Source organism: Equus przewalskii, chromosome 9 (genome assembly GCF_037783145.1).
Source record: "Equus przewalskii isolate Varuska chromosome 9, EquPr2, whole genome shotgun sequence".
NCBI lineage: Eukaryota > Metazoa > Chordata > Mammalia > Perissodactyla > Equidae > Equus > Equus przewalskii.
The window spans coordinates 12,696,933-12,722,259 of record NC_091839.1 but is presented as its reverse complement, the minus strand read 5'-3'; the positions used below and the strand labels follow the sequence as shown (position 1 = coordinate 12,722,259).

The 25,327-nt window shown below is 39.0% G+C and overlaps 1 protein-coding gene and 2 pseudogenes across 2 annotated transcripts in view; 2 read left to right on the top strand and 1 right to left on the bottom strand.

The window, feature by feature from the left end:
* LOC103542475 (cell adhesion molecule CEACAM1-like) overlaps window positions 1-25,327 on the top strand; it is a 432,471-nt gene that overhangs the window by 186,662 nt on the left and 220,482 nt on the right. The window contains exon 4 of one of the 2 annotated variants that reach the window (XM_070557986.1): window positions 7,461-7,561. The gene's annotated coding sequence lies outside the window, so the exon portion shown is untranslated. Of the gene's footprint in view, window positions 1-7,460; window positions 7,562-25,327 lie in introns of those variants that run through there. The other variant, XM_070557987.1, reaches the window with a different exon arrangement.
* On the top strand, window positions 1,793-2,645 carry LOC103565174 (poly(A) polymerase alpha pseudogene; annotated as a pseudogene).
* On the bottom strand, window positions 20,187-21,488 carry LOC103565176 (FUN14 domain-containing protein 1-like; annotated as a pseudogene).

The window sequence follows — 25,327 nt, the reverse complement described above, 5'->3', positions numbered from 1 at the left end:
GCTTTGGGTCCCTCAGGTACATTGATATGAAACAACCCCAAGACAAACAGAATTTTCTCTTGTTAATATTGACAATGACTTAGAGCCCATTTCCAGAACATTGTTTGTGCTAGCACAGTCCCTCTGACTTAGAAAGACCTCCTGCTGGGAAGGAGGTAAGGGGAAAGTGGCGAGAAAATATTATTCTGCCACAGTTATTTGGTTTCCCACTCTGCAGTGTGCTTACCAGACATTCAGAAATATTTGTTGATCGATTCCATGTTCATGTTGTTCTAATCCTCATTTATTCATACACGGAAGATTTGTGCGCCTAAGATGTTCCTGCTATTTGCCAGGTGGTGGCTCCTGAGAGGAGTAAGGGATGATGCTGTCTCTGAGGAGCTCTCACTATACACATAGACCCATGGAGATCTAATCCAACTGCTCTGTTTTACAGAAGCAGAAATGAAAGTGCATGAAGTCATATGATTTGTTCAACATCACACAGTCAGTTAGCCTCAAAGCCACAGGACCAAAAGTCAAGTTTCCTGACTTGCTAGAATTTCTGTTAGTGTGCAGCTGCCTGGCTGCTGTGTGTGCACATGTGGTGAGCGCTAATAGGAGAAAGAGGACATTCAGAATGAAATGGGATTCTCCAACATCTTGGGTTAGCCAGAAGGAAATGTCTGATCCAACTATGATTGCAAAAGGGCCACCTGGACATTTGCTTTTTTCTTTTTCACTTTGAGCTTGAAATGAGAAAAACTCAGCCCCAGAAAACTAAGGTGGAAGATTTTAATGGGATTGATAAGATGGGCCAAAAAAGTCTGTGTATGCCTCTATCGAGGTGTGCCTCACTGAACTGTAAGGGTCTTGTTACAGGCTCTTAATACTGGCCCTAATTTTCAATCCCCCACGTTGAACCCAGCAGATAGGGAATTAAAACCAAAAGCATTTATCCCTGTTCCCTGCTTCTTTAGTTACACTCATATGTAAATATCTGTTTCTTTAAGCTTTGACTCCCTGAGCTTTACAATGGAATAGAAGTTACAAATTGTTAAAGCCTTGTGGCCTCAAGCTGGGCTCCTGCCAAAGTTGTGGCTAATCATGGGTCCTTGAAGTTCTTTTACAGAGAAACTAATGTCCAGAGAATATCAAGAAACTGAAACTTCCCAGAGCTTCCTGGTACCAGAATCCACCATCCGCCAGGGAGACACACAGCCAAGAAGACCCTTCTGTGAATTCCCTTATCTTGCCCTGCATGTAGCCTCACAAGGCCAAATGCAGACTGGTGGGAAAATGCTGGCCAACAAGCCTACATGCCCCCCTCCCCTACCTAAAACCCCAAATGAAAATCCCTACCCATTTCTCAATGGGGAGCTAGTAATTCTTGAGTTACTAGACATTGCTTTGCTCTCTCAGCCTGGCAAGTAAGGCAGTCTCCTTTTCACTCAAGACTCTGTGCTTATTATTTAGATTGGCATTCGGTTCAGAGACCAAATTTTTGGTTACAGTCTGGCTTTGAATTGGATTGACCCCATATCTCAGAGCTCAGTGAGGGCAGTGACCAGGTCTGATTCACCTTTGTCTCTCCAGTGCATAGGACATAGCAGGTTTTAATAAATATTTCTTAAGAAATAAAACTGAGTTTAAAGTGGCAGGAGTGGGCACAGGAGTGGGGTGGACTCAGGGCTGAGTCAGGCCCCCCTCCCTCCCACCTCAGTGGATCATGCCCAGGATGGCAGTGGCGATGGTTGGTTGGGGGGAGGAGTCGGCGTGGAGGAAGTGACTGGGCGGTGCCTATGCAGGAGACATGCCTTTTCCAGTTACAGTGCAGGGATCGCCGCAAACACAGCCGCCACAGAAGCATTCTGGCATTGCGTCTCCTCTCAGCTTAGCAGCCCCCAAGGAGACTGACTGCCTGCTTAGAAACTCACTGAGACTATGAAGCCCTTTGGGGTTTTTGAGGAGGAAGAGGAACTGCAGCGCAGGATTTTAATTTAGGGAAAATTAATCTAGTAAAAGAGTGGATACGAGAAATCAGTGAAAGCAAGAATCTTCCACAATCTATAGTTGAAAATGTTGGAGGAAAGATTTTTACGTTTGGATCTAAAAGATTAGGAGTACATACAAAAGGTGCTGATATTGATGCGTTGTGTTTTGCACCAAGACATACTGATTGAGTGACTTTTTCACCTCATTCCATATGAATTTAAATGACAGGAAGAAGTAAAAGATTTAAGAGCTGTTGAAGGCACGTTTGTACCAGTTATCAAACTGTCTTTTGATGTGAGAGAGATCGATATTTTGTTTGCAAAATGAGCACTGCAGACTATTCCAGAAGAAATGGGTTTAGGAGATGACAGTCTGCTTACAAATTTAGATATAAGATGCATAAGAAGACTTAACAGTTGTAGGGTAACAAGTGAAATTTTACATCTAGTAGCAAACATTGACAACTTTAGGTTAACTCTGAGAGCTATCCAACTGTGGGCCAAACGCCACAACATCTATTCCAATACACTAAGTTTCCTCGGTGGTGTTTCCTAGGCTATGCTAGCAGCAAGAATTTGTCAACTTTATCGAAATGTAATAGCATCAACTCTTGTGCATAAGTTTTTCTTGATATTTAGTAAATGGCATGTGTTTAGATTATATTAAAATAAAATTGAGGGGCCGGCTCTGTGGCCGAGTGGTTAAGTTTGCGTGCTCTGCTGTGGCGGCCCAGGGTTCGGATCCTGGGCACGGACATGGCACCGCTTGTCAGGCCACGTTGAGGCGGCGTCCCACATCTCACAACTAGAAGGACCTGCAACTAAGATATACAATTATGCACCCGGGTGGGGGTCGGGGGGAGGGCGGAGATTTGGGAAGTAGAGCAGAAAAAAAAAAAAAAGGATTGGCAACAGTTGTTAGCCCAGGTGCCAATCTTAAAAAAAAAAATAAATGAAATAAAATTGATTGTAGACACTGAAAATAAAACAGAATGAAAATTATACACCCACACAGGTATGGGAGGCCGGAGCAGCGGCACAAGTAGGAAGAGCAGTATCCTCAAATCAACTGAGTGGCCTTTGGCTTTCTCCATAGAGGTGTAGCGCCCGGAATGGAGAAGCGGGTGGTCCTGTGGCTCTGCTGCTCTGGTTAGAGCACTCCTAGAATTCAGAGTTTCCCCTGTGGCTGACACACTTCACTTGCCCACTGGAAAGTGACAGGAGGGTGCAGGGACTTCAGAATATGTCATTTGGGAAATGGCTGAGGGAGGATGGCAGGGGCGCATGGTGGTTGTTCACAAGTGTTTGAAGGTCTGTTGTGTGAAAAAGTATTAAACTTATTTCAGTGCCTACGCAGAGTAGGATTAGGATTGATGAGTATGCATCAGACCCATTTTGACACAGGAGGGGAAAGAACTGACATAGTAAAGTTAGCTTCTTTGGAAAACTGCAAGTTTACTGGCAGAGTTCCAGCAGGGGCTGGATGTCTGAAAATAACTGTCACAGTGAGTTATTTTTTAAGATTCCAAGGGCAGAGCTTGTCCAGGAGCCCAGGTTTCACACTAAGACCACATTTTATTAGGCGTTATAAAAACTGCCCTTTGAAATGCGACATTATGATGCCGGCTGAGATCTATCTGACATTTATTTCCAGTCATTGTGGGTGGTTGTGATTCTCTTATCTAATCTGTGACTTGGACTTCACGCCCTCTGCTGACCCCCCCCCCCCCCCCGCCCCCCTACCGCCCTTACTGGTGAGAGAAGTAAGATTAGGTGCATTTACTGATCATGGCCACAGGAGGCAGCGCTACCCCACGGTTGTTCCTAAAACCTCTCTCTGGATGTGGGCAAGTCTGGGGGGTGGGGGTTAGGATTAGGAAAAGGGCACAGATGAAGTGAAAAGGAAAACAATCTGTGCTTTTTGTTTTTTTCCTGTGAAGTGGCAGAGTTGAGGTGAGTCTGAACAATTTGGAGAAGTGTCTCAAACTTAATGCACTTACAGATCACCTGAGGATCTTGTTTAAATACAGATCTGATTCTTCTGGTGGGGCCTGAGATTCTGAACTTCTCATAAGCTTTTGGATGATTCCTTGCTGCTGGTTGGTGGACCACACTTTGAGTAGCAAAGTGTTAGAGGTCGTTGAGAGATTGAGTCTCACTTCACCCAATTTACAGATGAAGAGAAACTGAAGTCCAGAGAGAGAATGTGACTTGCCTGATGTAGCCATGACTTTATTGCATAGCACTTTACATTTAAACCCACGCTTCTGACTCTTAGTCCAGTTCTTGCTCCACTATATTTGTGGCCCTCCTTACTGTTGTTAGTGGCATCTCTGTAGCTTAGGAACCCAGAACTCCCATTTTCACCCCCATCCCCTTTGGTCTTTGCTCAAAGGCTTCACTTTGATTACTCTCTTACTCAAAACTTTCAGTGGCTCTTCTGTAACCAGAAGACCAAGTTCAAATGTCTCTGTCTAATTTTCATGGCTGTACAACACATGGTCCCACGTTAGCAAGCTTACCTAACTGCCCTGTGTCTTAGCTCTGTCTTTCTGCTGTAGCCATCCCTGCCTCTTCCTGTTCCTTAAACATACTGTGTTCAGTCCTCTCTCAGTGGTAGTGGCATTGGTGTGGGCTTTGGAGTTGGACATAGCTACTTTCTAATCCCGGATCCACCACAGGCCTTGGCAAGTTACCTCACCTTTTGAAGGATCATCATCCTCCTCTGATATAACTCCATATGGTAGGAATAGATAAAATAACATATGGAAACCCACTCTCATTCCTGAAATCCCCTTTAAAACTAACATCTACAGTGGTGCCTGATACCTGGTTCCCTGTGATTGTGTTTCTCCTTGTCTTCGTTTCCCTAAGGCTTAACCATTCAAAGGCCTAACGTGCATCCTGCCTCTTTCCTGAAACCTTTCCCAGCCATTCCTGACTCAGTTGATCCCACCCTTCTATAAATTATTTCATCCACGTGTTAGCATTTAATTATGTGCCACCCCTCTCAGTGAGACCCCATAGAGAGGCTTGAGAGATAATTGGCTGTGTAATAATTGAGGGATAATTGAGTTAATTCTTTGTAAGTACTCCGTGTGTGTTTGAGCTGCCTTCTCCTTTGTCAAATATTGACTAGCAGCAGCTCCTCCTGCACCAGCAGCACCAGATCTTGGTGGTTTGTGAATACTTTAGGGCTAGTTCTCGTCAGGGTCCTTCCTGCCCTCAGATTTTGGTTAAATTGGTGTTTCCCTTTGCATGTTATAAAATAGCCCTCCCAAGGGAGGTATTGATGAAATCTCTTCTTGGAAACTCCAAGATAATAACACTAAGGAAGTTGAGCACAGTGTCATTGCTTCAACAATCTGGTGACAGGAGATGTGTACAGTTGGCTATTCCATGAAATTTACAACAGGATCCTTACTCTCTTATTCCAGAAGAGATTAAGGGCAAAAGTCCAAGTGGATAGGGTGAAGTTGTTTAAGGTTCACATACCTCTGATGTAGACTCTGTGAATTATTCGTTCACTCATCCCCAAAAGTGTTTGTATTTGCATGTGTGGTGGTATGTTTATATCACATGATCCATAATTCCCTCCCTCAGTGGAAATTAGTAGCTCAGGTCAGGCTGATGACAATAAAATTATATGGTGTGTGCTTTTACTGCAGCAAAGCTTTCTTTGAGTTCTGGAGAGAAAATAGACCAAGAGGGCTGGACACTTCACTGAGAGTATTGCCTTCTCTTCTTATTGGACAGCAGTCTACTCACCCATCACTGTCTCAGTAGGGTTTTTTTTTGCCTTTCCTTTCCCCTACCAGGTGTCCATGCTAAAGTTCAGGTATATTTATCTGTGTCTGGAACTGGATATTCTCTTAAAAAGAGAGGCCCAAGGTCTGGCTTCCTTGCTGATTTCCAGGATTCTAATCCTCATTATCTAAGCTAATGGTTTCCAACCCTGATTGGTGGTTAGAATCACTTGTGGTGGATTAAAAACCTGTCAGTTCTTGTGGTTTGCCCCCAGAGAGTCTGATTTGATTGGCCTATTGTGTGGCTCAGGCATTGGTAGTTTAAAAAATCTTCCACAAAAATAGTCATTTTACTGTGGAGAAAGCTTAGCCAAGTGTTCAAACTGAACATCACCAGTAAGGAGAGATATAGATACCGTGGGCCTGATATGATGGACTGAGAAGGCATAGCATCGCTTCTGTGGTATTCTTGCCAAAAGTGCATAACCTAAGTTTAATCAAGAGGAAATATTAGATAAGCCCATACTGAGAGTCATTCTACAAAATGGCCAATACTCTTCAAAAATATTAAGATCATGAAATTAAAAGAAATTCTGAAGATCTGGCCCCTATTAAAGAGACTGAGGAGACAAAACAACAATGTATTGTGTGATCCTGGGTTGGATCCTAGTTTAGACAAAGGACATTAGTGGGAACGTTGATGAAATTTGAATAAGTTCTATAGATTAGTTCATCATATTCTATCAATGATAATTTATTTATTTTGATAATTATACTGAGGTTATCTACAACATTAATATTTGGGGAAATTGAGTGAAGGGTACATGGGAACTTTTCCTATTTTTGGAACATTTTGAATGTCTGAAATTAGGTTAAAATGAAAAGTTGGAACAAGAAAAGAAAGAAGCTTTCAGGCACTTAATGAGTTGCCAGAGTTGAAAACCACTTCCGTAAGTCATCTTGCCTAATACTCTCAGGGTAATCTTCCTGAAAATGCTGTTTTGTCCTGTTCCTGACCTTCTTAAAGCATTCCAGTGACTGCTATCATCTGCAGGATGAAGTTCAAATTCCTGAGGCCTCCATTCAACGACCCTGTAGCATAGCCCCAACTGTTCCCTTGATCTATGTAGTAAGACCTGAACCTGCATTTTTCTTTCTCATGTCTTAATTGATTTTAATTCTTTTCCTTCTTTCTATAATACCTTTGCCCGTGTAGAGGATCAGAATTTGCCACCCCAAAATGTATCTCTTTGGCATGAGGATTATTTTGGGTTGGTTACCCTTAAAAACTGCAGACATGGGAGAAGCTCTGCAAAGTAGAATTTCCCCTTTGTAAGATACATTTATATTTCTAAGGGAAATCTCCATCTGTAAAGGTGTCTCCCTCTCTGTACCAGGAAGAAGAGGGATGATTTTATCTCTAGAAACGGTTATCAATGTGGAAGGCAAGGACTTACGTCTGTATAATAATCTTATTCTTGTTTCCTCTGCTTTTCTGGTAATCTCCCACAAGTGACTGCCCCCATCCTCAACATCCTCCTTTGTCTTTAGCTGAAGATAGCATTTAAGGGAACAGCTTCCACCATTTTGGTGAATTACCCAGTTTCTTGAGTTTCTCCCATGTATACATGTTACAAACCTTTGTTTGATTTTCTGCTGTTATTCTGTCTCATGTGAATTTGATTCATAGCCCAGCCAGAAAGACCCACAGGGCTAGAGGATTTGTTTTCCTCCCCTACAGTTTGGCAACTTGGATGGGATAAAACTTCACCGGCTGGACACTGCTCAGTCCAGGACTACTGCAGCTGAGAATCCTGGACCCCTGAAAAGAGCCAGCAGAAGGTAAGAGTCTTTACCACGTAAGTCTCCTTGATCTCTGCCTTCAGGGTCTATTGGAAGCAAGAGTGGTGAGTTTCTTTTGCTTTTCTTGATTTATATTAGCAGGAGAAAATATTGGTGAAGCTAGCTTCTTGGACTCAGTGACTCCAGGATATTTTGTTGAGTACTCATTTGTTGTAAATCCTTTTCCGCCCAGAGATAGTATTTTTCCTTGTCTCTGTCTTTTTTTTTGTCATTTGTCATAAGACACAGGCATCTCTATAAGCCTGTTGTCTGGGAATATGCACATGGGGTGAAAGCTGTTTCTAAGGGCATCTTGGAAGCCAAAAAGGTGCCAAATATGATAGGCAGTTAAGAGTCATTAGAGCACGCACCACCTCAAAAATTCTCCTGAGAAAGGAAAAGTGGTCATGGAATGGGGTAAATGACACAGGTCACCCCACCAACTTCAAGAAAATGTCCATACAACGATGGGGTACTCTGTGAAGCACACATGACCCCCAAGCCTGTGGCTCCTCCCTCCTGGGTACTAATTTGGCCCTGAGATACCCAAGGATTAGCTAAAGCTGTTAGTGTGCATCAGATGAGGTTTTTCTTTTGTCTTTTTCTGTGTCTTGAGAGCTTGGCTTTGGGACATTTTTGGTCTCTGCCATCCAGAGGATGCATGTACCAGCATGCGTCTTGTTGGCCAGTTGAGTAGACTGGGTTTCTGGGACACACTCTCTTTGTCTGGCTGTGTCAGCTCTCAGAGGACTTTGTCAGAAGGGGTCCCGGTTGTTTTCATAAGGGGCCTTGGTCCTCTCAACCTTCATTGCTTATTGTGCAGTAAAGGCCTTTGCTTTGACTATTTTGGGGAATGATCTTTCTGCATCTCTTTTGAGGGCGCCTATTTCATCCATGGTTAAGCTTATTGGTATGTGTCACTGTTAAGATCCTACTCATGAATGTGGCCAGACAATGGCTTAAGTTTGAAAAACTTCTAAATTGGCAAAACAATTGATGAGAGCTCTCATCATAGTTTTTATTGGTATCTTTGAGAAGCCCACATTAAAAAGGAAATACAAAAAGAAAAATAATGAGTAGCTTTAAGACCCTTACTCAGGTTACAATTAAATTGAGAAAATGTAACAGTGTAAGTGTTGATAAGCTTATAAAGACTGGAATGTTTGAGCTGATTTTATATAAAGAGGTTATATCAACTGTGCCTGAGTATGTTTTAAAATGTCTGACTGAGAATGCTTCCTCTATCTAAAATTATAAGACCAAGATCTATTGATAAAGTCCTACTGAAAGCTATGATTAGAGGTTTAAGATTTGATGGAATTCAAATAAAACTTTGTAGAAAAAATGATATACTTATAGGCTTAATGTGAAGTGATTGTATCTTTTTGCCTGATTGTATTGTGGAGATAGACAACGTGTCTTACTAGGAAAGGGATATTTCCCATGCCTGATTGTAAGACAACATATAAATCTGCCCTTCAGACGTGTTAATTAAAGTTACTAAAGGGAAGTCAGTAAGGTTGCCTGAACCCACACAATATGAGATAAAAATCTACAGGTGAATAGAGGTACTAATAAAAAAGGATAATAAAAGCTCCCCCCTCCAAGGTAAATTTATCTGGGGTTAAATTGTACACTTAGAAAGAGGGCCGTTGTTAAAAGCTTTGTGTAGACTTTAAAGGTGTGATACATTGTCCTGAAAGTTTTAGAACATACAAATCTTTGATTCATCTATTAAATTAAAAATTTCCCTAATATAAAGAAGAATTGGAAGGGTGTAGCCAGAGGGATGGGTCAGCGTCTTTTGTCAGATAGTAGTCCAGTTCTTTGGGGGACTAGAAGAAACTGTCTTTGTCTTGCAAATTTCTGCAAGCCTGGTGATACAGCTCTAGAAAGCAGTTCAAAATTCACCCGTCTTTTGACAAGCTCAAACCCTCCCCTCTTCCTTATAATGCTCCTTGATATTGACTGAGACAGAAGATCAAGATATTAGAAACAGATTAGGCAAATATGCCCCAGAAACTCCATCTTGAAGAAAACTTGACTACTTTCTCTGTGCCTTTATGATGCAGATTTTCTGCTCCCATCTCCTCTAGGACTTGAAAGCCATTCTTTGAAGTACAAATGTTTCTCCTAAACTAGTGAGCTTTGTATTGCACCTGATTCATAACAAAAATTTGACATCTCTGTCTGTGTCTATGTGTTTACGTGCATCTATATGAATGTTGTATGTGTGTGATGTTTTACCTCCAGATGGTGTGGTCAAAATTAAGAGCTCTATTTAATTGACTTAAAGTTAAGTGCTTACATGTCTTTCAAGTTAACATGATATGGAATAACCTTTGGTGAATGAAAGCTTAAGTTTGTTTGATTAAAATATACATGTCCCTTGAGTTATCAGCGTTGGATATGATGCAGATATGCAGCCTGGTTTACTAGTTAACAAAGCTCATATTATCCCTGTTACAAGTTTGTCAGCATAACTTAGAATGGTAGTTAATTTTGTTTAATGTCTCATGAAGTTTTCATGGGTAATCTAAACATAATTGCTGGGGACAAATGATGCAAATGAGGTAAGAGTTTAAACTTTTAGCAATAATTATATCTTATGACATGTGTTTAATAACTTCAAAAATCTCTTTAGTAAATTGAAACTCTGAAGTTTTGCTCAATTAAATGTTGGAAAATTCATTGAATATCTACATTATTTCTAAATGAGATAAAATATTAGACATTAATTACTAAATATAAGTTTACCTACTTTTGTAATATTACAGAGAAACTAAAAGGTGTTTGAGTCTATTGGTAAACATGGCTTGTGTTTTATTAAAATATTGTTCTATAAAGTAACATGTTTCTAAAATTATAAAAAGTATTTATAACCTTGCCAAACCATAGAATGCTAATATAAAAGACAGTTCATAATTGCTTACTTCTTAGTTTTTACATAAAAATTAAGGTTTATAAGGGTTAAAAATCACAACATGTGATTAAAGCTACTAGAAGTCAATAAGGAAAATATGTTTGTATTTAAGGAAAGGAAGATGTATATTTTCAGTAAGGAAGTTATGAAGAATGGAAATATTTTTATTTGTTTTGTTAGGAAAGATAAATTTGCCCTAAAGTACCAGAAGAAAAAAAAGAAGGCATGGGACAAGTTCTGAACGTAAACAGAAAGTTATAGAAGGTTTTTAAAAGAAGAATTCTAAAAGAAAGTTTTATACATGGTAAAGTTGGCTAAGATTAAAATGAATTTAATTAAGTGAATTTTAATATCAAAAGTAAACTGTTGCAAAGTTAGAATTTGCTTTTTCCCCTGTCTTAAAAGGATAATTTTCTTAAACTTTTAGTCTGCTCTTGGTAAAATGATTATGAAAGGTTTTTTTCTTTGACTATTCTACAAGAAAGGTAGGGCTTTTGTGTTTTATCAAAAATAAATTTTCTATATTGTTTTAATCAGGTCTTTAATAACAGGTAGTAAGGTTTTTCTTACAGCTATTTCATTTTTAGAATTTGCCTAAAATTCTTTAACTGTTACCATGAATAAATAGGTAACTAAGCATTGCTTCATAGGGACCTATGATATTGTGTGGGCAGATGTTATTGATGTAAGTGTTTTAAAAATTATGTAACATTCTGGAAAATTCTAATCTGTCCTGGTTATCAGTTATACTTCTAGTTATTACCTTAAAGTGTTTTATGGCACATAAATAACCAAATTGCTTTGTTAATTGTCATTTTCAAGTCTTTTGTCACTTGCAGACAGTTCTTATCATTTTTAAGTCTTTTGTCATTTACAAACAGTTTTGTTTTACTCTATTTTACAAATGTTTTCATCTTTAGAGATTCATGTAAGGGATTCTGACATTTATTCTAAAATACAGGTTTCTGACAAACTTTCAGATTATAAAACTGAACTGTGTAAGAAATTACAGAACTCTAACAGAGAAACTGATAACCCTATAAAACTGCTAACAGAATATTAAACTCAAAAATCGATTATACAGGACTGAACTAATGAGGATGATTATAATTTTTATGACTTCACTTGAAATATTGCAGGTCTTTTAAATGTTTTGATTTTCTTCAGATTTAAGAAAATCTTTTTCTATTTTCTCTTACACTAACTATGACATAACAATTTGGTTAATTATACTTTTTAAACAAAATTGAAAAATTTATCTTTTTTTTCCTGCCTGACTCCACCAGAATTTTGAAACTCTTAGTAAGTAAGTATTGTTATTTCCATGGAAATATAGTTATTTTCATAAATTCAATAAGAATCTGTTCACCTTAAAACAGGAACAATTGGAAACATTATTTATCTTATAAAAGCTTTGAGTAGAATGTCGTATTTGAGAGAAACAGGCACAGACTCAGATACAACCAAACAGTTTTTCAGAAACAAAGATTGGGCTTTATGGAATAAAGCCACATGGAAACGTTGACATGGTACCTTGTTTACAGGGTTCCTAGCAACCTTACCGGGTAAGTAAGGAAGGTCACTTATCTGGCAGTTGCCGGAACCTTGAAATATTTTAGGGAACTCGAGAAGAGAAAAATTCACCCAAATCTGTAGACATTACACACTTTGTTTGAAAGTGCTTGGCTTTCCTGGCCTTGAGAGGCCTTTAAAGTTCAATCCGAGATGCCTTATGAAAATTTCCAGCAAAGCAGGCTTAAAAGAGCATATATGATCAATTGCTATTCTTGCTGTACTTATGTAAATAATTGGGCCAAATTTATTGAAACTAGACTCACTTTACAAGCCAATCAGTCTTATTTTGGCTATCTTTGGTAAAAATGAGAGTAATTTTAGAGAGAAAAATTATGTTTCAGTAAAAACTATAATACACATTTGTGGATATTAGATCCTAGATCTGTTAATTGTGTTTGAGGTTTTTGTTTTCTACTTGTAAACAAGACTGGATACTAGATACTGAGTTCTTCTAGTCTCCTGAAATATCTTGCTAAAAATCTCCAAACTAATGGTTTCAATTTTTTCCCCATCATTTTTATTTGAAATCATTGTGAACTGAAATCACCCTTATCCCTAAAGCTCTGCAAACTGAAGCTGGACAACTTTATATAAACTTAAGAGAGATCACCATGATAGCATTCCTGTTGCTGTGTTAAGAACTCAAAAGGACATCTGAACACTTGATGATATCATCAGAGACATTTTAAGCTGGAAAAGATGCTTCGACACTGACATCTAGAAATCTTCTTAACTGGCTGTCCACTGAACTCAGAAACTGATTTATAATTTGCGCCAATGATTAACCTTGTTTTTCTTTTGTTTCTGTAGAAATACTTCTTATTAAATACCTGATTTCTTGCTTTCACAATATAGGCCTAACTTTGAGCCCACCTGCATCACCACCTAATAAAATGAATTTAACTGGACTGATCTATTATCAGGACTAAGAAATGTGTTCAATGAAATGTAACAATCTGCCACTCAGCTTCTGGACTATGAAACTTCTTAAAGTTTCAAAGGTGGGACTGTGGAGGATCAGAATTGGCCACTCTAAAATGTGTCTCTTTGGCATGAGGATTATTTTTGGCTGGTTACTCTTAAAAACTGCAGACATAGGAGAAGCCCTGAAAAGTAGAATTTACCCTTTGTAAGAGACATTCACATTTCTAAGGGAAATATCCATCTGGATCTCCAGCAAAGACATCTCCCTCTCTGTACCAGGAAGAAGGGGGGATGACCTTATCTCTAGAAACACTTTACAGTGGGGAAGGCAAAGACTTAAATATGCATAAAAACCTTACTCTTGTTTCCTGTACTTTTGTGATAATCTCCCGTAACCAACTGCCCCCATCCTCAATATCCTCCTTTGTTTTTAGCTGAAGATAGTATTTAAGGAAACAGCTTCCACCATTTTGTTGAGTTGTACAGTTTCTTGAGTTTCTCTCATGTATACAAGTTACAAAGCTTTGTTTGATTTTCTCCTGTTATTTTGTCTCATGTGAATTTAATTCATAGCCCAGCCAGAAGGACCCAGAGGCTAGAGGATTTGTCTTTCTCCCTTACACCCTCTTGTTCAGCCTCCTGAATTGTTCTTCATTCTAAGACCCATTTTAGGTTCTATCTCTTAATTTAGGCCTTTTATGAATATTTCTAGTAGAAGCAGTCGTCTTTCCATTCTTTGATTTCTAGTAGCTAGGATGGTGTGGAGTGAGAACATGAGCTTTAGATTCATAAATATGAGAGTCCAAGTCCTGGTTCCATCTTTTCCCAGTTCTTGGATAAGGGACAAGTTAATTGACTTATTGGAATTTTGGCTTCTCATTTGCAATATAGGAAAAATAGTCCTGATGTCAAAGGGTCACTGTGAGCATTAAGTGAGGTGCAAACATAAAGGTCTCCAGCACACAGTAATTTCTGTCCACTTCTTGTGTTTAGCACAAACCCCAGAGGGATTGTGGGTGGTGCAAAGGTTCTTGTTCAGATTTCCTGCAGAGCCTTTAAAAGATATTTGTGTCTGCTCATCACTAAGATGACAGACACTCTTGAACTGAGTTAAATGCTGGGTGCTTTAAGGAATTCAACAGATCTTCCCATATGCAACTCAGTAAATAAATGACCTATGGAGAGAGGAATGTAACCCAACAGAGGGAGAGGGAGTGACAAATGGATGTACAAATGGGAGAAACCTGTGATGCCTCCCAAACCCTTAATTCCTAGTCAGACGGTATTGTGAAAGCGTGACTCCTTAAACAATGAGTCCTGCAGAGCAGCCCTTCACTAATCCATTCCCTGCCCAAGTGATATGTACATCGGTGAGTCAGGTCCCCTATGAGCTGAACACTTTATTCTCTGCTCCCTCCACCCACACAGCTCAGTGCTGGGTACTTTCCTTTGGCCCCAGGCCCAGGCCTCTAGTTGGTCTAAGAAGACAAGGCCAGGAGGGGCAGGCTGAGAAGGATGTCATATGCCAACAGGCATGGAAAGAGATAGGTGGGGCTGCCATTGTTCAAAGGCCATAAATTCTGGGTTTGCCTTATGGCTGTTTCTGCATTTGGTGTCTCCTCCTGATTGTGACCATTGTAGGAACTCTCCCTCCTCCCTTGATTCCTTCACATTACAGTTCCTTTCCCTAGGGCACCCTTTTTATGGCTAGAGAATGGCTGTGTGAATAGCTGACAATTCAGTAAAAGTGACTTTTAATGGACACGGGAACCTGACCATGTTTCTTCCTAAAGGAGATTGAGATTCATAAAAGCAAGCTTTTATGAAGGCATGTGCAATTGTGAGTGGTGTCAGTGAACAGGTGATACTAAACCCCTTAATCTCCAGTATGTGTGCCTGATGCACACCAAGCCAAACACAGACATCATTGCTTGGAGATGGAGAAAGATTTATTTGAATTTCCCAAGACAGAGGTGGGAGCTTGGGTCCTCTCAAATCCATCTTAACAGGAGAGAAATCAGGATGTTTTATAAGCCTAAGGGGTGTGGCATGGGGAGTTTTGGAGAAACAAAGGAGTGTAAGTGCAAACAATCCATAAACAACCTATAAATCAAAATTGGGGAGAGTTTATTATGAGCCAGAGTGAGGATTATAACCCAGGAAGGCCTTACAAGACCTTCCAGAGAAGCATGCGTTTTAGTACAGTCATATCTTTTTAGAACAAAGAAGATACATTAAACACACCCAGGATACATTTCCATCAAAATTTCAAAGAGCTATTCAGTTTCAAATTAGCAGGTCAACATGACCCTGATGCAGGGAAAGTGACTAATCTGGGCATTACCAATAGGGTATTACCAATACGGTGTAGGAGGGGAAGTATGCATTCTTATTTTAAGAGAGTGCATTATTTACCTCAGTGATTATGCAGATGTACAATGCATGTTTGATAGGCCATAAATAAGGCTTTTTAGTTCAAGCCAAATCAGTTTTGAACTTGGATAGTTACCACATATACCTCAATATGTGAAAATATCTTGTCAGGGGTAATCCATTTTTCTTTCACTCTCATTAAGCCCCTGGTCAATCTGACTTCTGGTCTTCAGGGGAAGCTAGGGGCTGTTATCTGGTGATCCTTGAAGGCATTCTCTTCTTAAAACAAGCTCTTAAATCCTTGTGAAGCTTGAGTTACCCCTCAGGTTAAACAGGAAAATAGCAAGTTGACAAGATTAATTTCTTTTCATAACAAGGTCGAAAGGTAATCTTATCGAATATTTACAGTAACCCTCAGGTACTCAGCTTCACAGGTGCCTAAGTGAAGGGCTAGGTGGACAACAAAATGCTGACTGTCGAGTGCTGAAAATGGAGCAGGCAAACATCATTCTGGAGGGTTGTATTTTATTCAGGAGACCTCAGAAATCTTAGGGTGTCCTCTGCCCCATTTAAATTATTAACATTTATTCGGTGGGAGATGAGGTAAAATTATGGAGTTGTGTGATGTTGGGTAAATTACTTAACTTCTCTGCCTCAGTTTTTTTAATCCATAAAAATGGAAATGACATCACTTGTGGTATTTTTTAATGAAGACTGTAGCTACATATAAAACCTCTCAGATAGTGCCTGGCACGTAGTGAGTGCTGAGTAAGTGCAAACACTTATAATTCTCGGACTATGCAATGGTGCACCCTGGTCATCTAGGGTCAGGCATTTTCTGGCAGTGTCCTGGCAGGCCAACTGGAGATGAAAATGACAGGGGAGGCTTAAATTCCAGGAGTGGAAAGATTGGGTACCAGAAACTTATGAACAATATCCTGGAAAATGTTTTACTCCAAGGCAGAAATACTCACAGATTGTGTGGCTTCTGGCACAGTTATTGTCCCTGGGGATCTGGAAATGTGTTCTAGAGTTAGATTTGCTGAAAGCCAAACCTAAAAACAGGCTTCAGGGGATGTCTTGCAAATAGCATTCATCTGGGTAAAGGAATTACCTATTGTGGCTTGGGCATTACTTTTGTCTCTGTACTGTCTTTATTTATAAGATGTAAAGAGAAAGACTGAAGAAGGATGAAATAAGGAAATGAATGTATAAAATAACAGGGCAGAACTGGAAATGGCAGGTCTAAGTTACAAGAAAGTCTATATAAGTTTTAAGTGAACATAAAATGACTTTTAAACAAAACAACAGAGCTCTCCATATAAATATAGTCTACTGCCTTGAGTAGACTATCAGGCTCCGTGCCAAGAAGCATTGAAGCAGAATCACAAGAGATGGGTAGCATGGCCTTCTTTGCTAAATGGTTAGACTGAGTTCAGACGAAGTCACTGAAGAGAAAGGAGATAAAGGAGAAAATTGGCAGAAGTGAGAGAAAATAGGACGGCAAAGGGAAGGGATTGAAGGAATGTTTACTGAGGGCCCATCACATACCAGGCACTGTGTATAATTACTTATGTATCATTTTTTATTGAGATAACATTGGTTTATAACATTATATAAATTTCAGGTGTGCATCATTATATTTCAATTTCTCTGTGGGTTACATCTTGTTCACCACCCAAAGACTAATTACAATCCATCACCACACACATATACTTAATTGCCTCTCTCGCCTTCCCCCGTCCTCCCTTCCCTCCTGGTAAACACCACTCCAATCTCTGTTCCTATGCATTTGTCATTCTTTTTATCTTCTACTTATGAGTGAGATCATATGGTATTTGACAGTCTCCCTCTGACTTATTTCACTTAGCATTATACCCTCAAAGTCCATCCATGTTGTTGCAAATGGAAAGATTTCATGTTTTTTTATGGATGAGTAGTATTCCAGTGTGTATAGCACTGTATCTTCTTTATCCATTCATCTCTTGATGGGCATGTAGGTTGCTTTCAAGTCTTGGCTATTGTTAATAATGCCACAATGAACACAGAGGTGTACATATTTTATGCATTCGTGTTTTCATGTTATTTGGATTAATACCCAGCAGTGGAATAGCTGGATTGGATGGTAGTTGTATTCTTAATTTTTTGAGGAATCTCTATACTATTTTCCATAGTGGTTGTGCCATTTTGCACTCCCACCAGCAGTTTTTGAAAGTTATCCCTTCTCCACATCTCCAACACTTGTATCTTGTCTTGTTAATTATAGCCATTCTGATGGATGTGAGGTGATATCTCATTTTAGTTTTGATTTGCATTTCCTTAATAATTAGTCACATTGAACATCTTTTCATGTGGCTGTTGGGCATCTGCATATCTTCTTTGGAGAAATTTCTGTTCAGATATTTTGCCCATTTGTTAATTGGGTTGTTAAGATGTATGAGTTCTTTATATATTTTGGATGTTAACCCCTGAACAGATATATGATTAGCCAATATCTTCTCCCAATTGCTTGGTTGTCTTTTTGTTTTGTTGATAGTTTCCTTTGCTGTGAACGTTTTAGTTTGATGTAGTACCTTTTGTTTAATGTTTCTGTTGTTTTCCTTGCCTGGTCAGACATGGTACTTGAAATTATGCTACTAAGACCGATGTCGAAGAGTGTACTGCCTATATTTTCTTCTAGAAGTTTTATGGTTTCAGGCCTTACGTTCAGGTCTTTAATCCAATTTGAGTTATTTTTTGTGTATGGTATAAGATAATTGTCTACTTTCATTCTTTTGCATGTGGTTTTCCAGTTTTCCCCAACACCATTTACTGAAGAGACTTTCCTTTCTCTGTTCTGTGTTCTTGGCTCCCTTGTTGAAAATTAACTGTCCATAGATGTGAGAGTTTATTTCTGGGCTCTTGATTCTGTTCCATTGATCTATGTGTCTGTTTTGGTGCCAGTACCATGCTGTTTTGATTAAAATAGCTTTGTAGTGTATTTTGAAATCAGGAAGTGTGATACCTCCAGATTTGTCCTTTTTCTCAGAATTGCTTGGCTATTTGGGGTCTTTTGTTGTTCCATATAAATTTTAAGATTCTTTGCTCTATTTCTATGAAAAACATCATTGGAACTTTGGTAGGGATTGCATTGAATCTGTAGATTGCTTTAGGAATTATGGACATTTTAACTACGTTAATTCTCCCAATCCAAGTGCACAGAATAACTTTCCATTTATTTGTGTCTTCTTCAATTTCTTTCTACAACTTTTTCTAGTTTTCCATGTACAGGTTTGTCACCTCTTTGGTTAAATTTATTACTAGTTGTTTTATTATTTTTGTTGTAGTTGTATTCTGGGGGAGTAATACATTGGGATTATATTCTTAATTTCTTTTTCTGCTACTTCATTGTTAGTGTATAAAAATGCAATTTATTTTAGTCTGTTGATTTTGTATGCTGCAACTTTATCATATTCATTTATTATTCCAAAACTTTTTTGTGGATTCTTCAGGATTTTCTGTATATAAAATCACATCATCTGCAAATAGTGACAGTTTCACTTCTTCCTTTCCAATTTTGATCCCTTTATTTCTTTTTCTTGACTGATTGCTCTGGCTAGGACTTCCATTATTATGTTAGATAAGAGTGATGAATGTGGGCATCCATGTCTGGTTCCTGTTCTTAGAGGGATTGCTAAGTTTTTCTCCATTTGAGTATCTTATTGGCTGTGAGTTTGTCATATATGGCCTTTATTATGTTGAAATACTTTCCTTCTATACCCATTTTATTCAGTTATTTTTATTTGTTTTTGCTGATGAAGATTCCCTCTGAACTAGCATCTGTTGCCAATCTTCCACTTATTTTTGCTTGAGGAAGATTAGCTCTGAGCTATCATCTGTGCCAATCTTCCTCTATTTTTTGTATGTGGGTTGCTGCCACAGCATGGCTGATGAGTAGTGTAGGTCAGTGCCCAGGATCTGAACCCACAAACCTGAGCTGCTGTAGTAGAGTGTGTCAAACTTACCACTGTTCCAGGGGCTGGCCCCTATTCAGGGTTTTTATCATAAATAGATACTGTATCTTGTCAAATGCTTTCTTTACATCTACTGAGATGATCATGTGATTTTTCATTTTTTTAAAAATATTGTATATCCATTGATTGACTTATGGATGTGGAACCATCCCTGCATCCCTGTAATAAATCCTGCCTGATCATGGTGAATGATGTTTTTAATGTATTGTTGTATTTGATTTGCTAGTATTTTGTTGAGGATTTTTGCATCGATGTTCATCAGTGATATTGATCTGTAATTCTCTTTTTTGGTATTAAATCTGTTTAATATCTTTAATAATTCTATTATTTTTAAATCCTTCCACAAAAAGGGCATTACAGTTCTTCTGTATATTGCAAACAGCTTTAAAAACAGAGTCAGCCCTAAAGTTGAAGCTATAATATTTCTAATTTTTTAATTTTAGTTTTTCATTATTGGCACTATACCATACAGCACAACGAAGAACATCTTATTTAAATAAAACGAGGATAGTATTTCATTGGAGCATATATCCAACAGATTTTTTTTCTCCATATCTACCTCCAATGGTGATATTTCATAGGCTAAGTTCTAAACAAATGAAAATTTAAAAAAATACTGAAAGCCATGTTTTGCTGAGGAATACTATGGTATGCATGTCATATAGGTTGTTTTACAGTAGATATTAGTTTGCCAAGGTTCAGATGGCAAAATGCAAAGTTGTAAGCTTGGTCCTGTCCAGCTAGTTATTTCTCATTGCCTGGAGAATCTGCCAGCATGTAATGCTGAGAGACCACCTTGTCGCCACCACTTCTCTTCTCACAGGAGACTCCACTGTGATAGAACATTCATATTCTTAAGATGGAAGGCCTCCCCTCCCACAAATCCACTGGATATCACAATGTTATGTTTGACAAATTCTGCTACTTCCTCAATTATATTGTTGATTTCTGGTGCTGCCTTATTTGCTGATTTCTCAGTTTGTCTTTTTGCTTTGTTTAATTCTTTTTCAACTCTCTTCCAGTAGCTCTGCACATAGCCAGACTGGCAATCTGAAGGAGAAGAAAGCCGCCACCTACTTCAGTTTCTGGAAGTTTCCCAACTTTCTGGAACAAAAATCCCGCACACCAGCCTGTCACTCCACCCACTATAATTTGAATGGCTACTGAGAATTTTTTGTACAATAGGTCTGGAACTGTGGCCAAGCACTTGATTCTACCAATGGCATCTCCTTGCCTGCCCATTTAAATCCAACACTTCATAAGAATCATCATCACTTTCGTGTTTTTTGGGGAGGGGGCTTCTGGGTCACCATGATACCACTGGCAGCCTGCTCTGAAGGTGACACCTACCTGCCCTCCTCTCCCAACTCCTTTAAGAACGGCTCTAGTGTAATTTTCTTTTTTTGTGTTGTCTTTGTCTTGTTTTGGTATCAGGGTAATGTTGGCCTTGTAGAATGAGTTAGGAAGCTTCCCCTCCTCTTCAATTTTTTGGAAGAGGTTAAGAATGATAGATATTAAGTCTCCTTTGAATGTTTGGTAAAAAATCACCAGGGAAGACATCTGGTCTTGGGCTTTTATTTTTTCGGAGGGTTGTGATTGCTCTTTTGATCTTATCAGTGATTGATCTATTCAAATTCTCTAATTCTTCTGGATTCAGTTTTGGAAGGTTGTATGATTCTAAGAATTTATCCATTACTTCTAGATTATCCAATTTGTTGGCATATTGCTTTTCATAGTATTCTCATAATCTTTTATATTTCTGAGGTGTCCATTCTAATTTCTCCTCTTTCATTTCTGACTTTATTTATTTGAGTCTTCTCTCCTTTTTCTTGGTGGGTCTAGCTAAAGGTTTGTCAATTTTGTTTATCTTCTCCAAGAACCAGCTGTTAGTTTCATTGATCCTTTGTATTATTTTTTTAATCTCTATTTCGTTTACTTCTGCCCTGATTTTTATTATTTCCTTCCTTCCATTGATTTTGGGCTTTGTTCTTTTTCAAGTTCTTTTAGGTGCACTGTTCGATTGTTTATTTGAGATTTTTCTTGTTTGTTGAGGTAGGCCTGTAATGCTAAAACCTTACCTCTTAGAACCACTTTTGCTGTTTCCCATAAATTTTCGCATGTCGTATTTTCATTTTTCTTTGTCTCCACGTATTTTTTGATTTCTCCCTTGATGTCTTTGTTGGCCCAATTGTTGTTCAGTAGAATTTTGTTTAATCTGCACATATTTCTGGCTTTTCCAATTTTCTTCCTGTAGTTGATTCCTTGTTTCATACTGTTGTGGTCAGAAAAAAACTGCCTGGTAGTATTTAAACCATTTTAAATTTATTGTGACTTGTTTTGTGGCCTAATATGTGATCTATCCTGGAGAATGTTCCATGTGCATTGGAGAGGAACGTGTATTCTGTGGTTTTTGGACGGAATGTTCTGTATGTATCTACTAAGTCCATTTGGTAATGTGTCGTTTAAGGCCAATGTTTCCTTATTGATCTTCTGTTTGGATGATCTATCAATTGATGTAATTGGAGTGTTAAAGTCCCCTACCATTATTGTTTTACTGTCTGTTTCTCTTTTTATGTCTGTTAATAGTTTTTTTGTATATTTAGGTGCTTCTATGTTGGGTGCAGAGATATTTACAAGTGTTATATCTTCTTGTTGTATTGTTCCCTTTATCATTATGTAGTGCCCTTCTTTGACTCCTGTTGCAGTTTTTGTAAAAGTTTTTTTTTCTGATATAATTATTGACACCCCAGCTTTCTTTTCATTGCCATTTGCATGGAGTATCTTTTTAAATCCCTTCACTTTCTGTTTCTGAGTATCTTTAGGTCTGAAGTGTGTCTCTTGTATGCATCATATATATATGTGTGTATATATATATATATATATATATATATATATATATGTAATTGATTGACATTTAAATTAACTATTGATTAGTGGATACTTTGAGCCATTTTATTACATTTTTTTCCCTGGATATTTTAGTAGTTCTTCTCTGTTCCTTTCTTCTTCCCTTGTTGTTTTCCCTTGTGGCTTGATGGCTTTCTTTAGTATTATGTTTGGGTTCCTTTCTCTTAATTTTTGTGTATTTATTATAGGTTTCTGCTTTGTGATTACCATGAAGTTCATATATAATAACGTATGTATATAGCAATCTATTTTAAGTTGATGTCCTCTTAAGTTTGACCTCTTGCTAAAACCTCTACTCTTTTTTTTTTTTGAGGAAGATTAGCCCTGAGCTAACATTTTTTTTTTAAAGATTTTATTTTTTTTCCCTTTTTCTCCCCAAAGCCTCCCGGTACATAGTTGTATATTCTTCGTCGTGGGTCCTTCTAGTTGTGGCATGTGGGACACTGCCTCAGCATGGTTTGATGAGCAGTGCCATGTCCGTGCCCAGGATTTGAACCAATGAAACACTGGGCCGCCTGCAGCACAGCGCGCGAACTTAACCACTCGGCCACGGGGCCAGCCCCAGCCCTGAGCTAACATTTGATACCAATCCTTTTTGCTGAGGAAGATTGGCCCTGAGGTAATATTTGTGTCCATCTTCCTCTATTTTATATGTGGGATGCCTGCCAAAGCATGGCTTGATAAGCAGTGCGTAGGTCCACACCAGGGATCTGAACTGGCGAACCCTGGGCCACTGTAGCAGTGCATGTGAAGTTAACTGCTGTGCCACCAGGCTGGCCCCTAGCTCTACTCTTTTACTTCTCTCCTCCGACATTTTATGTTTTTGATATCATATGTAACCTCTTTTTTGAGCATGTGTATTCATTACCCTCTTATCGTGGAAATAGATAATTTTAGTATTTTTCTCTTTTGGCTTTCATATTAGCTTCATAGATGGTTGATCTGATACTTTTGCTGTATATTTGCCTTTACCAGTGATTTTATTGTTTGTTTTCTTTTAAATAATTTTTTTATTCCTATTTGTGGTCGTCTCTTTTCCACTTAAATAAATCCCTTTAGCATTTCTTGTGAGACTAGTTTCTTCGTGATCAACTCCACTAGTTTTTACTTGTCTGGAAAACACTTTATTTCACCTTCTATTCTGAATGATACCATTGTTGGATTCAGTATTCTTGACTGTAAGTTTTTTCCTTTCAGTGCTTTAAATATATCATGCCACTCTTTTCTACCCTGTGAGGTTTCTGAGGAGAAGTCAGGTGATAGCCTTATGGGATTTCCTTTGTATGTAACTTGTTGTCTTTCTCTTGCAGCTTTTAGGATTCTCTCTTTATCTTCAATTGTTGACATTTTAATTATAACATGTCTTTATGTGGCCCTCTTTGCATTTATCTTGTTTGGTGCTCTCTGTGCTTCCTGTACCTGGATGTCTGTTTCCTTCCTTAGGTTATGAAAGTTTTCAGCTATTATTTCTTCAGATAGATTCTCCACCACTTTGTCTCTCTCTTCTCCTTCTGGTGCACATATAATGTGGGTGTTACTGTGCTTGATGTTGTCCCAGAGTTCCCTTTCACTGTTGTCATTCTTTTTAATTCTTTTTTCTTTTGTCTGCTCAGCTTGGATTATTTAGTCTTTCATCCAGCTCACTGATCCATTCTTCTGTATCATATACTCTGCTATTGAGTCTCTGTAGTGAATTTTTCATTTCCAGTATTGTATTCTTAATTTCTGATTGGTTCTTTTTTAAGTTTTCCAATTCTTTGTTGATGTTCTTACTGAGTTCATCCATTCCTCTCCCAAGACCTGTGAACATCCTTATGACTATTATTAGTTTGTACTCTTAATCAGATTGTTTATCTCTGTTTTGTTTAGTACTTTTTCTGAGGATTTGGCTGGTTCTCTTGGTTGGAACATATTTCTTTGTCTCCTCATTTTGCCTCTTTCTCTGTGCTTATATCTATGTATTAGGCAGATCAGCTATATCTCCCGATCTTAGAGAGGTGGCCTCATGTAAGAGATGCCATGTGAGGCTCAGCAGTGTGCCTCTCTCTCATCACCAGTTCCAAATGTTCCTGGAGTGTTCCCTGTGTGGGCTATATGTGTCTTTCTGTTGTGGCAGGGTTGCTCTTGCTCCAGGTTCCCAGGGAGTCTAGGCTGTTCCTCTGACTGGCTGGTTGTAATGCTCAGCTTTGTGCAGCTGGTGTAGTCTCTTTAGTCACTTTATCAGGTGTGGGGAGCACCAGCACAGTTGGATGCAAAGTCTAATAGCACATTCCTGCTGTAGTTTTTCTGTTAAGTGAGTAGGCCCCCAGTGTGGCTGGTGGCTAGGCTCAGTGGTTTATAATTGCTGCAGGCCTCAGGCCTCCAAGGCTGTTGTCAGCTCTCTTAGGAGTGTAACTGGGCCCCAGGCATGACAGCACACAATTGTTTCCAGTGTTGGAGGTGGGACAAATCCTGTATGTGGCTGTTTGTGAATCACAGATCTACAGCTGAAAAACTTCACCACCAGGTTGTAGGCCCACATCCCATCAACGTGGTCCTGCCCCATGCGCACTCCCCAACCCACTGAAGTGGATCCACTCACCCCAGTGCAGAAGCCCCACGCACTCTGCCAATGCAGGCCCACCCCTTGCACAGGCCCTGCCCATCTTGCACACTGTGCCTCACAGATGTGAACCCACTACCCCTGCTGCAGGGGTCCCACACACCCCACCTATGTGGGCCCACAAGTTACCCAAGGGCTTGATATTGGGTACAGCCAGCCCCTAGGGTTGTCTTGCTGCCTGGATGAGCCAGATTAAATCAATGCTGCAGTGGGTGGGACAGACCCCTGTACTAACAGGCCAGGGGAAAAACTCTAATGGGATCTACCAGTGTCTGTGTCAGCACGCCTGTACTAGGTCACAATAATGGCTGCTGCTAATGTCTCAGTCACTGGGGAGGAGGTCCCATCCTGGGGAGTTCTCCCCTCTCACTGAGATGTGCCCAAAGCCTATTGAGTGAGTGTCTTTTCATCAAAGGACTGTGAACATTTCTTTCTGGTGATTTTACATT